Genomic DNA, 14,665 nt, shown 5'->3' with positions numbered 1-14,665 from the left:
TACAACAGATCAAAGATGCATATGAAAAGGGACTGATTACAGCAGCGGTGTTTCTTGCTTTGTCATCCACCTACAACAGGCATTCTAACCCTTTTCTTTCTGAGTCCCCCCACATGCTCTAAAAACTCCAACTGCCCACCAGTGCCACATCAACTGTTTTTTTACATATAAAATCCAGGGCCAGTGTTAGAAGGTAGCAAGCAGGGCAATTGCCCATGGCCCCATGCCACAGGGTGTCCCACAAAGCTAAGTTGCTCAAGCTTTGGCTTCAGCCCCAGGCAGCAGGACTAGGGCCCGGGCTTCAGCCCTGCACAGCAGGGCTCCATCTTTCTGCTCTGGGCCCCAGCAAGTGTAACATTGGATTTGTTTGGCAGACCCCCTGAAACCTGCTCTTTCTTTAGATCCCACATTGAGAAAACTCAAGCCATGATAAGCATACAAGACAACATTCTCAGCCAGCTGGTTACATCAAGTGGGGTGCAGATTCATTCACTGTGGGATCAACATCTGTCATAAAAATAAAGGGAAGGGTAAAACCCCTTTAAAATCCCTCCTGGCCAGAGGAAAAATCCTCTCATCTGTAAAGGGTTAAGAAGCTAAAGGTAACCTCACTGGCACCTGACCAAAATGACCAATGAGGAGACAAGATACTTTCAAAAGCTGGGAGGAGGGAGAAAAACAAAGGGTCTGTGTCTGTCTGTGTGATGCTTTTGCCAGGGACAGAACAGGAATGGAGTCTTAGAACTTAGTAGGTAATCTAGCTAGGTATGTGTTAGATTATTTCTTTAAATGGCTGAGAAAATAGCTGTGCTGAACAGAATGAATATTCCTGTCTGTGTGTCTTTTTTGTAACTTAAGGTTTTGCCTAGAGGGATTCTCTATGTTTTGAATCTAATTACCCTGTAAGGTATTCACCATCCTGATTTTACAGAGGTGATTCTTTTCTTTTTACTTCTATTAAGTCTTCTTGTAAGGAAACTGAATGCTTTTTCATTGTTCTAAGATCCAAGGGTTTGGGTCTGTGGTCACCTATGCAAATTGGTGAGGATTTTTACCAAACCTTCCCTAGGAAGTGGGGTGCAAGGGTTGGGAGGATTTTTGGGGGAAAGACGTGTCCAAACTCTGTTTTTTCAGGAACCCAGATAAAGTTTGGTGGTGGCAGTGGAAATCCAAGGGCAAAGGGTAAAATTAATTTGTACCTTGGGGAAGTTTTAACCTAAGCTGGTAAAAGTAAGCTTAGGAGGTTTTCATGCAGGTCCCCACATCTGTTCCCTAGAGTTCAGAGTGGGGAAGGAACCTTGACAACATCACTGGCACTTTCCTGTGCCTCTGCTAAATACTCCTGTGCAGCATGGGCATGATCCCCTTACGGAAAGACCTTGCACTTAATTCTGCCTGTTGCTATATTACAGAATGCCTTAAGCATACCAACGTCAAAAGCTTCTACATCCTTGCAGATATTGCTCTTCCTGATATACACTGGGAATTTTCTAGTAGAGTTGCGTGCACAAGGGAACGCACAGATCCAAGACAACCACTTTACAATAGAACACCAATTCTCAGTTGACAGAAGTCACAACAAAGTTTTCTTGCCACTGTTAAACCCCTAACAGACAAAGGTTCAGTTATGGCAAACAAGGATAAAGAATGACCCTGTAGTCTGTCAGACACAGCTCTCACCAGTTCAGCACCTACTACCCCATATAGATGAGTCCTGCACTATATTAACTGACTGCACTTACTGACTGGAGTTGGCTGGTCTAAAGCATGAGGATGAAGTAGAGCTGCTTCACTGTTCCAATACCTGGGTCTGTGGCAAGCAGCCTCAAAATACGAAGTATCTCCTGTGATCCTGCCTGCTTGAGTACGAATGCTCTTCCAGTGGCCTGATGGAGTACAATAATTAGGCAATCACATGTGCACAAATGTGGTATGCAGCTGTAGGAGGACATGACAAGAAGAAGATCTATCTCAGTGGTGTAGGAAGCCAAATGATCCTTGAAGTAATCTGGAATCTGACTAGAATTGACAAGCCCCCAAAGTACTCTCAGAACAGTTATTTATCTTTGGATTGTCTTTAGTTTTAGTTAGGCACAATACCACACTGTGTCTCAATTAATATGCAAGATTAGCAAATGAGTAATTACTCTGGGTTATTTTGCTTCGTGTTTTCTTTTAAATTGGAGCTGGCATGCAATGACCAGGATGGGACACTCATGACATATTGTACCTAGAGTAATCACTGTGCCATGATTCAACCCAGCATTAAATAAGAGGGCAACATTAATTCACAAAATATATCTCTAGAGAAAAGCATGTCATGAAACTATGAAATAGGGATGAGGGAGGAAGATAGGTGGGGAAATGGGTTTACACACAATGTTGGCTATCAGGGTGCCTAGGTCCACATCATCCATCATCCCTCCCTTTCTTCCCTGCATGTTCCTTCTGTATTTATGTGGATGGTAACTTGAAAAATGTACAGTATAATGTTGTGGGATTATTTTAAAGAAGTTTTGGAATTAATTTGCAAAATGTTAGTTCCTGATAAATAAAGTTGCTACCTTTGCCCAGGTTTCTCAATATGATAAAATTTGCTTCAGAATGTTAATGATTGAATAATTAGAATGCCTTGAAACATAATTTCAGTTTTTTACTACAATAGGGTATTCACAGAATCATAGAATCATAGAATATCAGGGTTGGAAGGGACCTCAGGAGGTCATCTAGTCCAACCCCCTGCTCAAATCAGGACCGATCCCCAATTAAATCATCCCAGCCAGGGCTTTGTCAAGCCTGACCTTAAAAACTTCTAAGGAAGAAGATTCCACTACCTCCCTAGGTAACGCATTCCAGTGTTTCACCATCCTCCTAGTGAAGAAGTTTTTCCTAATATCCAACCTAAATCTCCCCCACTGCAATTTGAGACCATTACTCCTTGTTCTGTCATCTGCTACCACTGAGAATAGTCTAGAGCCACCCTCTTTGGATCCCCCTTTCAGGTAGTTGAAAGCAGCTATCAAATCCCTCCTCATTCTTCTCTTCCATAGACTAAACATCCCCAGTTCCCTCAGCCTCTCCTCATAACTCATGTGTTCCTGTCCCCTAACCATTTTTGTTGCGCTCCGCTGGACTCTTTCCAATTTTTCCACATCCTTCTTGTAGTGTGGGGCCCAAAACTGGACACAGTAGTCCATGTATTCCAGTATTCCTAATTTATAATAGAGCCATGGCACAGGTAAATTAACAATAACTCTGAAGGGGCTTATGCAATCTTTTTATATTTTTTTCCAGAATGAGACTCTGTTTGCACAAAAGAATTAAAAATGCATGAATGATACATAGCCAATAGGCAGAAATTCTTCCCATTGGCCTCTATTACCTGGATGTAAATGAGAAAATAGTTGTATTATGTTCTGCAGTGATCCATGCCTTTCCCTTTTTACATCAATAAACTATGTCTCTAACTGTATTACTTTGTGTATGTGTGCAAAAATGACCTTTTACAATTTGTGCTGCTGAAATGCATGCTGAGGAAGGTGATATGGGGAAAGGCAAAAGAGCTGCAGACAGCTTTCTACTGTCCGGTAACTACTAGCAGAGTAATCAGTAAAATAAAGCTTGATGAAGCCTTTTACCACTTATTCAAAATACCTTATTGTTGCTTTTATTGCAGGTCAGCCTCCCCTCCCTCCCCCAACAATTAAAGTGAGATTGATGTTCAAATCACACAACAATATTACCAAGGCAAAGCTTTCAAAATGACTCTTAGCTTGGTTGGGAGCACAGTCCTCTTCTCTGGCATGTCACGTGTCTACATATAACCTGTTCAAAACCCTCCTTGAAAGGAACTTAAAATCACATTGATTCATAGAAGAGAGGGCAACACAGGGGCACTCTGCTCTCAAAAAAGGCTTTAGAAGAAGTACTTTGAAACTGGTGAAATAATCTCCTGAATAAACCACACATAATCACTGAGGAAACATGCTGTTCATTGTATCAATAAAAATACATTTGGCCTGAGGCAAAGCTGAGGGCAAACACATCCCAGATGGACTGGAGAGGCCTAAATACCTTCAAAGATGAAAATTTAATTAGAGGAAATGTCACCACAGGGAATAAAAGCATTCCTTTAGTAGTATTTTTTTATCATTGTTTACTACTAGTGTGGTGTATTTTGAAGAGGTGGGACATTCTAAATTCAGTGATGTGCTTAGAAACCAGAATACAAATGAAAAGAAGGGATCCAGAAGGCCAGGAACCCACACTTGATAGATGATCAAAAGCAGTAAATGATCAAATATTGTTAGACAGCACTGTTTAATTGCTTTGTCAATGTCAAAATAAAGGAGGCAGTTTGAAATAACAAAGAGGAAAAACGAGCTGTATGACATACTGTTCTCATGAGATTCCACAACTTGAGAGTAGGCTTGGGATTCCCGGATGTACCCAGGCCTATTAGTGAAGTGATATGTTCTGCCTGAGTGCCTCACTGCCCCCTCTGTTTCTTTGATGCCCCATTGTGTAATACTAATATTAACACTAACACAAGTCAGAAGTGAAAGTGCAGGGAAAATAATGCAGGAATTATTCCAGTGCAATCCCGTTAAATCAGAACATTCAAGCTTCAATAAGTATACTGCAGATTGTTTGGGATTGAGTCACAACTAGGATTTGTCAATCTTTATGGAAAGGTTATCATAATATAGTATGTGGGTTTGTGATTTTTGAATTTTCTGCATTGTACCTCCAAAATGTGTGTGTGCATTTCAGATTTCTATTTGAATCCTTACACCTCTCTTCTAGTGTGGATGAAAAAGCCTACATCTGCCATTTTCCTGCACGTTTAATGGTTCTCTGGTTGGTATATTTGGACAATAATTGTCCTTATCACAAAGGAAATTGAAATTAATGATTTGCAAATATGATACCTATGAGATAACATTCATAATGTCAGAAGAATGCACTTGCAAGCTAAATTCTGGAGTTCAGATGCAGTCAATGAGTATTTACCCTGTGTAAGTAGTGCACAAAACTAAGAACCATGTGATTTGTTAGAAGGACCCACTGGCCAGGTGTAAAATTAAGAAAGAATCACACAACAGATTATCTGTATAGCCAGTTAATTTTGAAGTGATATTCAGGTTTTAGATTTTATATTTGGAAGATTTAGATGACAGATCAATTTCCTGATTTTAGCTATATTTTCTTTTGTGCTGCCCAGATAGTAAAACTTTGTAAAGTGCACTGAAGTGCTAAATCTCCTTCTTTTTTTTCACAATTGTCATACATGTCCCTGTTCTGGCTCAGCTAAGGATTTATTCATTTTACGCTGATTCAAAGCCCATTAAAGTGAAAAGGAATCTTTTTCATTGACTTCAATGGCCTTTGGAGCAGGACTCTCGGGCACATTAGCTGCTTATTAAGTGTACTGCGTAACATTTGTCCTAAGTTCAACTGATTGATTTCTTTGTCTCTTGGTGCTATTATTATTTCTGATTACCCGCATGTTGATTTCCTGGCCCAAATAATCTTCCTGGATTTCTCCAGGATCTGAGGCAGTTTGTTTTTGTTAGCCGTCAGAAATATCTATGTGTTATATGTCTTCTTCCCTACACTGATATATTAGTCCTTGTCATCGTTGTCTTCTTTTTAGAACATGCATTTGTGCATTTCAACAGAACATTTAATCAAGTATGGGGACATCTGTTATATGAATGCTGCAGGGGTTGCCCAGAAGAAAGCTCTAAACATATTACTGCTTGAAACCTAGGACCTGTTGGGATTCCAATAGAGAAAGGATTCGACCACATTCTGATTAGGCACAATGCCATATTAGTTATTCATGAATCTTGGAAGCCAAGTATGAGTAATCAGTGTTTCCTCATCATACTTTCCCTATTACAGCTGGTTATCTGGAATATCGATTCTCCAAACAACATGAACGTACCATATGTTAAACAAAATCTCCTTTATGTTCAGCTTCCTACACTACCCGTTTAAAGTTCCACAGTTTATCAGAGTCACAATTCAAAGATAAGCAAATATAGCAACCTAATCATGTGTCTAATTACAAATGAATAGGGAAAAACTATGGCATGGTTTACAATCCTGTGCTGAGACTATACTGTCCCTGCTATGGGTTTCCTGCTGACACAGTCACAGACTTCCCTTAAAGTTATACATGTCCAAAGGGCTTATTTGTATACATCTAACTATGGGTATACATAAAATCAAGGTGCTGATGCCAAAAATCCCAGGTGGGAATATCCAATCATCTGTTTAAATAAATATTTCATTGCTTAACTAGCACTGAGCTAGATTAAAAATGGATTAAATCATACTGAATTATGGAGAGTAAAGGCATTCTAATGAAGCATTCATCACTATCTTACTGCCTTTACCACAGTGAAAAATTCTGAACTGAATATGATTCTCAGTAAGTAATGCTATTCCTCAACTAATTAATAGAAGGGCAGATGCCCACTAAGGGTATGTCTACACTGCAATAAATCACCCAGGGCTGGCCCAGATCAGCTGACTCAGGCTCACAGGGCTCAGTCAGTGGAGTTATAAAATTGCAGAGCAAACATTCAGGCTTGGGCTGCAATCTGGACTCTGAGACCACAGAAGGGGACTGTCCAAGAGCCCGCTGTAGACTAAGCCTGAACATCTATAGTGCAATTTTATAGCCCTGCAGACCAAGCCCTGAAAGTGTGAATCAGCTGACCTGGGCAAGATGCCACTTGCTGCAGGTCTTTTATCACAGCATAGATGTAGCCTAACTTGACAACAGTAGGACTAAGAGCTGATTAGACTTCAAGTGTCTGAGCATCAGACAAGCCTAGAAGGACTTAGTTAAGAATACATTTTTGAAGATGAGCTCATGAAGCTGCAGTTCTAGATCCACAATGGGCAACATCAGCAGAGAACAGACACAGGAGTTGGACAGCAGTAGAAAAAATAGTGTACTATAATTATTATTTTGTGCACCCAAAAATGTTCTAGGTTGCTTCCCAAGTAACAAGAATAACAATATAGGCAACAGAATAAAATAAGCATTAATTAAAAGGATCAGGGAGACATCCTTATAAGAAAACGGGAGGGATGAAGAAGAGTGAAAAAAGGCAATATGAAAAGACGACGGAAAAATACATTCTCTACATATTCTTAGCATTTATCTATATAGGGACATACAATCAACCTTCACAACATTCTTGTGAGGTATGCATTTTATTGGCCACGTTGTGATACTCTCGTACCTTACTGCATAAGTAGACAAGTTGACTTTAATGGGACAATACATGCTGTAAAACAGCGGTTCTCAAACTTCATTGCACTGTGACCCCCTTCTGACAACAAAGCCCTACACGACCTCAGGAGGTGGGACCAAAGACTGAGCCCCCCTACCCCAGGCAGGGGGACCAAAGCTGAAGCCCAAGGGCTTCTGCCCGGGGCATGTAACCTTAGCCCAGGCGTTGGGGTTTGGGCTTAGGCTTGAGCTCTGGGGCTTGGGCTTCAGACATGCTGGGGCCCAGGACCAACACCAGACTTGGCTACCCTGTTAAAATGGGGTTGAGACCCACTTTGGTGTCCCGACCCACAGTTTGAGAACCCTTGGTGTAAAATATTATTCAACATGAGCAAAGATATCACAATCTGAAGCTTAATTAGTGTTATTTCCCAAGTTATGAGAAAATTGAGAAAAGTTAAAGGCCATGGGACTAATCAAACCCCACCAAAATCACCTGAAGGTTTCTCATTGCCTTCAGGGGTTTTGCATTAGGGTCCAGATTATGATAGTCTTGCTCACACTGAATAGTGAAATTTACTTCAGGGAATCAGAGTCAAAGGAGGAATAAAAATTTACGAGTTCCTGCTTGTGAGTCCTCTGATTAGTCCACTAGATCTTGCTGTCTCTCTTAAAAAAAGAATAATAGCCCAGACATATTTTTGTTACCCACATCCCCATCGTCTTCATAATCACTAATAAGGACAACTATAATATCACCAGAAAGATTTAATTTAGTATTTTTATCTTGTAATGCTGAGGATGTATCTTGGAAAAATAAAAGTACAAAGCTTAATTTATCATCTGTACCAGTTTCACCAGCTTCTAGTACATTCACAGCAAAAAATATATTTACAGTAACAGCTGGTTAGTGATCTATTCTTTCAGCTCATTTAGATTTTCATCTGAAAAGGTGGTTGGAGCAGAAGCCTCCTGTCATTAGATGATGCCAGGGAACAGAAATCTGCATGCCTCTAGTAAAAAGATTTTGTTTAGATCTACTTGAATGTCAAGAGAAGATTATTCCAAGAGTTTAACTAATCTTGCCAGCAAAATAAAATTATGCAAATCAAGAAAAAAAAAATACAGCATGTTCTTGCTTGATCAGGAGCTATGTGTCTGTCTCCGTGGCCAGTTCATTTAAGGTACAGTAACAGGCCTCATATGTGCTGAAATAAAGTGTGTAACAGCTCCACTAGCTTACTGTTTTTTAAAATACATCTTTTTGTATCCAAATAGATCATGTGTATTGGTGCAATAAAATGTCATAAAATCTGTTAAACTGATGCTGAAAAGTATAGATATTCAATATTGGATATGTTTGGATCCCCTCAAATATAACTCATGGAATAAATATTAATATTCAGATTAAAACATATAGTGAAAACCAGGATTCTTTTAAAAAGGAGAGACACGGGGACTGCCAATGAAAATTAGCACACCAATAACTTTGTTCCCATGAATATTTCCAGGGTTGAGTATATTGCTTACTCCAAGTGGCATGATGGGCTGTGCTTACTTTTAGTTCATTTCAATAGTAATGGGGCCTAGAAAGGATGGCTTGTTTGGGAACTGAGGATTTCTCTGTACATTAGTAGAAGAAGGCCACATTAAACATGGGATTTCTAAGAAGCCTTTGGGAATTAGGTGTCCCAATTCCATTTAATTTTGATGGGAGTTGACTGACTAACTCCTTTAGTCCTCTTGGTAATTCCACCCTAAGCATATTTGGCATGTAAGTATGAGAGCTTTCTCCATCTTCGAATAATAGAGGAAACGAAGCCAGGTTTGGAAATATTCTCCTTCTTTTTGCCATTTCAGATATGGTTACTTTCCCCCTAACTTGTGTTTCTTATATGCAGGTCATCCAAGTTTTAACACTGGTTTTCTCTGTTTTTTTGGTTGGCACGTTTCTATATTCTGTAGCATATTCTGCAGCCACGATGAGTTGGGAAATCAGTTTACTTCCATTAATACTGTTCTCGGTCTCAGCAGGTAATCTGAGGAGAGAGACTGCAAACTTCCAGAGGAAAGTTAATGCAACTATTCTACTTTCATGTCTAGAGAGTAAGTATGGTGTCAGGGCTAACTCACAGGACTGGGAATCAGGGTCTGGATGTAATTTTTTTGTGACTTCTGTATGTCTCTCTCTTAACCCATCTGCAGAAAAGAAATAATGATACTTCACTGCCTCAAATGTATCATGAAGATTAATTAGTGTTTGCAAAGCATTTTGAGTTCCTCCAATGGAAGGTACTACCACATGGCAAATTATTATTATTATTACTAGTATTATATATCAAATAAACATGCCTTGCCAAGGACGTAAGCAGAATGTATCCTATAATTTGAGACTAATGAACACCTAACAGACACGGGTAGGTAATTTCCCTTTATATTGAATAAATCATATAAGTTCACAACCAAAACCACCCTCTGAAAAAAGTCTTTAAAAGTAAGATTTAATGGAGCAAATAGTGTGTAAAGTCAAACCACCCACTGAGGAGACACATTATTTGTCAGGAGGCGTGATACGGAGTGTTACTTGTCCTATCATTTTGGGCTCTAGTAACTGGAGGCTATTATAAGAAAGGACACAAAATTAACCGGAAGTGATTGTTCCAAAGATGTATCTCCTGCTTGTGTTATCTCCCACTGACAATGCTGTGCTTCACACTGCAAAACAAAGCAAAAAGGAATATTATTAATGATACACAGAGAAAAGAATCATTGAAACAAATATGAAAGAAAATGCCTGTATGAATATAACTAGTTATACATGATACTTCTGGGAGAACACATTTGGAAAACGATAGTATTACATGTGATAATCAAGAGCATTAACTGATCACAAATTAGTTATCAAAAATTAAACACTAGCTAATTCCTTTTTTTTTTTTAATTACCGAGGCTGGCTAAGAAGAGATCATGAATGAAAACCTTTGGGAAAACCTTTACAAAAGCTATTTCTTCAGTGTATTATTGTAGATTTTCCAAGTGACATGCATTATATCCTGTCTGAGGTGTGAGATATCTAGAAACTGCATGCTGAACTCAGTTTGCTACATTTTCCCTCACTAATATGGATATTTCCATTACCATCTTCACGAAACAGTTGCTATTGTAACTAACTTTTTTTGTACTGGAAAGTAACACTGGTCTGATTGAAGTGTGACAATAATACTCTTGGTCTTCCACAAATGGTACTTCCTATTAGCACTGCTTGAAATCCCTCCTAGAAACATACACTCAGGGTATGTCTACACTACGAAATTAGGTCAAATTTATGGAAGTCGTTTTTTTAGAAATCGTTTTTATATATTTGAGTGTGTGTGTCCCCTCAGAAAATGCTCTAAGTGCATTAAGTGCATTAACTCAGTAGAGTGCTTTCACAGTACCGAGGCAAGAATCGACTTCCGGAGTGCTGCACTGTTGGTAGCTATCCCACAGTTCCCGCAGTCCGCGGAAATGAGATTCAAAAGTTCGCGGTTCTTTTCCTGTCTACCTGGCCAGTGCATCTGAGTTGAGAGTGCTGTCCAGAGCGGTCACAGTGGAGCACTCTGGGATAGCTCCCGGAGGCCAATACCGTCAAATTGTGTCCACAGTACCCCAAATTCGACCCGGCAAGGCCGATTTAAGCGCTAATCCACTTGTCAGGGGTGGAGTAAGGAAATCGATTTTAAGAGCCCTTTAGGTAAAAAAAAAGGGCTTCATCATGTGGACGGGTGCAGGTTTACATCGATTTAATGTTGCTAAATTCGACCTAAAGTCCTAGTGTAGACCAAGGCTCAGTACTCTCCTGTAGGAAAAGAAAATTTAAAAAAGCAGGGCTTACCGATTTGGTGAGTCTTACCTTTGCAAGTTAAGGACAATAATCTATTTGTGGTTTCTATTAGAATCAGAGGGTGAAGTCTCTCTGAATAATAGATTTGTTTAAAATGTTTGTGGTTTTGAAAAAAGGACTTTTTATTTTTTTAAAAAATCAATACAGTTTTTCATTAAGATGGTTAACATTGTTTATTTCTTTTTGAGGAAAATGCAGTGCCTGCTTAATATTCATTTTAAATTAAAAACATTCCCAAAATGATCACTGAAATTTTGGAAAATATATAGAAAAAAAGCTGAAAAAATGAAATGAAAATTGGATCTATTTTGAACAAAGTAAAAAAAAAACAAAACAACAACTTCAAAATGCAAAAAAAGAGGCTTTCATCTTTTGTTCAGCTACACTACATGAGTTTGTCACAATTACAGTACTTTTTGTTGGTTTTAATCAAATTATTAATTATATTTTAAATGTGAGAAAGGAGATATATGCCTATGCCCCTAATTTCAAAGCTGTATTTCCTAATTCACAGAGAGGTAGGAGGGGGAGTCTGCTCTGTGAAAAAATACAATGTATACTCAAGACAGTAGGGAAAACTTTCTTGAAATGAAGAATACCCCCATTAAAACACAATAGCACAGCTATCACTGAGAGCTCTATTTGACTTTTCTGGGAGAATCAGTTTGGAGCCTGAAAAAAGGGTTGATAAAGCCCAGAAAAAGGTGGTGAGTGAGCGTGCGGAGTTTGACTAGCTCATTCTTAAACATGGATACACAAGCCTTGTCTTGACTTATGTTGGGGTGCAGAAGGGGTGCAGGGTGTGGCAGGGGGCTCAGGGCAGGGGGCTGGGGTGCAGTAGGGGTGCAGCAAGGGGTTGGAGTGCAGGAGGGGTGTGGCAGGGGGACTCAGGGCAGGGAGTTGGGGTGCAGGTACAGCAGAGGGCTGGGGTGCAGGAGGGGTGTGGCAGGGGGCTCAGGGCAGGGGGGTTCAGGTACAGGAGGGGTGTGGGGTGTGGCAGGAGGCTCAGGGCAAGGGTTGGGGTGCAGGAGGGGTGCTGCAGAGGGCTCAGGGCTGGGGGTTTTGGGTGTGGGGTGCAGGAGGGGTTTGGGGTGTTGGCTCCAGCCTGGCTCTGCTTACCTGGAGTGGCTCCGGGGTGGCTGGGGCGCGCACTGGGGCCAGAGCAGGCTCCCTACCTGCCTGCCCTGGCCCTGCGCTGCTCTGAGAAGAGGCTGGCACCATGTTGCTGCGGCCCCTGGGAACAGGAGGGCAGAGATCTCATAGTTTGCCCACTCCTGATCTAGACAATGAAACAGGCTTGGACTAACTTTTGAAAAGATGGGCTGCTGGGTTGCTGACAGGAAGGTCAGACCTGGGAGTTTGCCCTCTAGAAAAGATTTGGGGTGATATTTTTATTATTTCATAATTTAAGTTGTAATAGACTTTTCTAGACAATGTTTAAATCTGGATATGTTAAAGCAAGTACTATTTGTTTTGCTTTAAATTATGTTTTAGTACTAGAGTACTTGTACTCTACTACAACAAAATTTGTTCAGACTTCAGCTGTTTGAGTGGGAAGTTCATGTAGTTCTGTCTTTGAAGGGATACACACACACACACACACACACACACACACAGATAACCTATAAAAGGGGGCCAAATAAAGAAAAGAGTTCTGAAGTCCCTTGTTTCAGTCTAAAAGCACAGCTGGAAAAGTCTTCTCTCAATAAAGAGTGTTGCAAAAGGCCAAAGGTGGGTAACACAAAACAAGGAGCAGCTGAGTTACCAGATATAAAGAGAGGTGGTCCTGGTAGCAACAGATAAAGTTTAGGTGGTGGTATACATAGAGACACAAATATAAAATGGGGCACAGTATTGACTACACCTAAAATAAAGTGAAAATTCTTTGTATCAATTGGTTAATGTAAAGAGTAATTCATCTTGCACAGCAGCCCTATATTTAGAATATAATGCTGCGGTAGTTTGTGTCCAGAGTCCAGTGGCTGCCCATCTTACTACCTCAAACTAAAATACCAGATATGAATCAACACACGAGGACTTAGAGAGCACGTGGGTTGTGGTAACTACATCTTGGATGCTGTAATGAGAGAATGAAAATCTGTGGGGCAGACATTGCACTGTCACTACCTCTTGCACAAACAAGAGAGCACACTGACCTAAGTCGTCATGAGAGGAAGAGTCCCTTCTTCTTTATGATGTTCCTCTGCAGCAGTTGTGGGGAGTAAAAAATGGGTACTGGTTAAGCATGCGCAGTCTCTCTCTCTCTCTCTCTCTCTCTCTCCTCTGAATCTCCCCCTGATTCCACATGCTGTGTGAAGCATGACCTACCTGGGTGAGGATAGGATGAAAAAGCCTATTTGTGATGACTTGGCTGTTTGCAGTCCAGCCCAGCAGGGAAAAAAATGTTTACTCTTCACATCTACTGGAGCAGACAGAGGACCATTTACTGGCTGAATAACCTTATAGTGGCTCCAATTTGGAACAGAGCTGCATAGCTTATGACTAAAGCTGGGTGAAATTTTTTTGACAGAACAGTTTCCTGGCGTAAAATGCCGTTTTGTTGGCATCGAAATATTTCATGGGATTGTATTGATTTTGAATACATTTTCAATGGAAAAAATTCTAAATGATTTGAAATTGAAATGTATTTCATTTTCACTTTCTTGGTTCATTTGGAATCATTTATAATATTATGATTTTTGACATTATCAAAATGAAATATTTTTATATTATTGAAACAAAATGTGCTGATAAGGTCACTCTAATGTTTCCAAATCAACTTTTTTTTTCTAATTTCCATTACATGAAAAGTTTCAAAATGTTGACTTTTCATCCTGAGTCAGGAAGAAAACAAATTTAGAAATGTCCAGATTTCATGGAAAATTTTGTTTTCCTATGAGCTCTACTTATGTATGATAAAATATAGGCATAGAAAAAAATATATATTTGTAATTATTTTATGTAATTGGCAATATGACAAAACAGGTTCCTAACTCTTGTTGGAATGCTCCTTTCTTGTTCCATTTTCACAGATGATTAAACTCAGCCAATAATATTTCAAGAAGAATAATGCAGATTATGCAGCAATATTGTCATGCACCTTCTACATTTTCCTTGCAGTACATGATTCTCAAGAGTGAGGCATTAGCAATTAGACAACCCATTTAACAGAATTTCATAATCATTTGAACATGTAGGTTCAACATTTAGAGATGGATTAGAACCTTTATCCTATTGACACATTTTGTATGCCAGGAGTAGATTCACGCTGCTGCTGTCTTTTGACTTTGGAGAAGAAAACTTACACCACTTATGTTGCCTTTAGAATGCTTACTTGGCATTAGTACAGATAGACTTGAATCTTGGGCCTCTTTCTTTCCTTCTAGCATTGCTTTCAGGTTCTTTCATCTTTATTGCCTTTTGCCTTCTTTTACATCTCCTTCTAATAACTTTCCTCTGAGTCTCTTCTGTGTGTCTCTCTCTCATTTCACAATGGTAATGTATATCATCCCATTTCCATCAACCTAATC

Source organism: Lepidochelys kempii, chromosome 4 (assembly GCF_965140285.1).
Source record: "Lepidochelys kempii isolate rLepKem1 chromosome 4, rLepKem1.hap1, whole genome shotgun sequence".
In the NCBI taxonomy this organism is placed as follows: domain Eukaryota; kingdom Metazoa; phylum Chordata; order Testudines; family Cheloniidae; genus Lepidochelys; species Lepidochelys kempii.
This window is presented reverse-complemented; position numbering follows the sequence as displayed.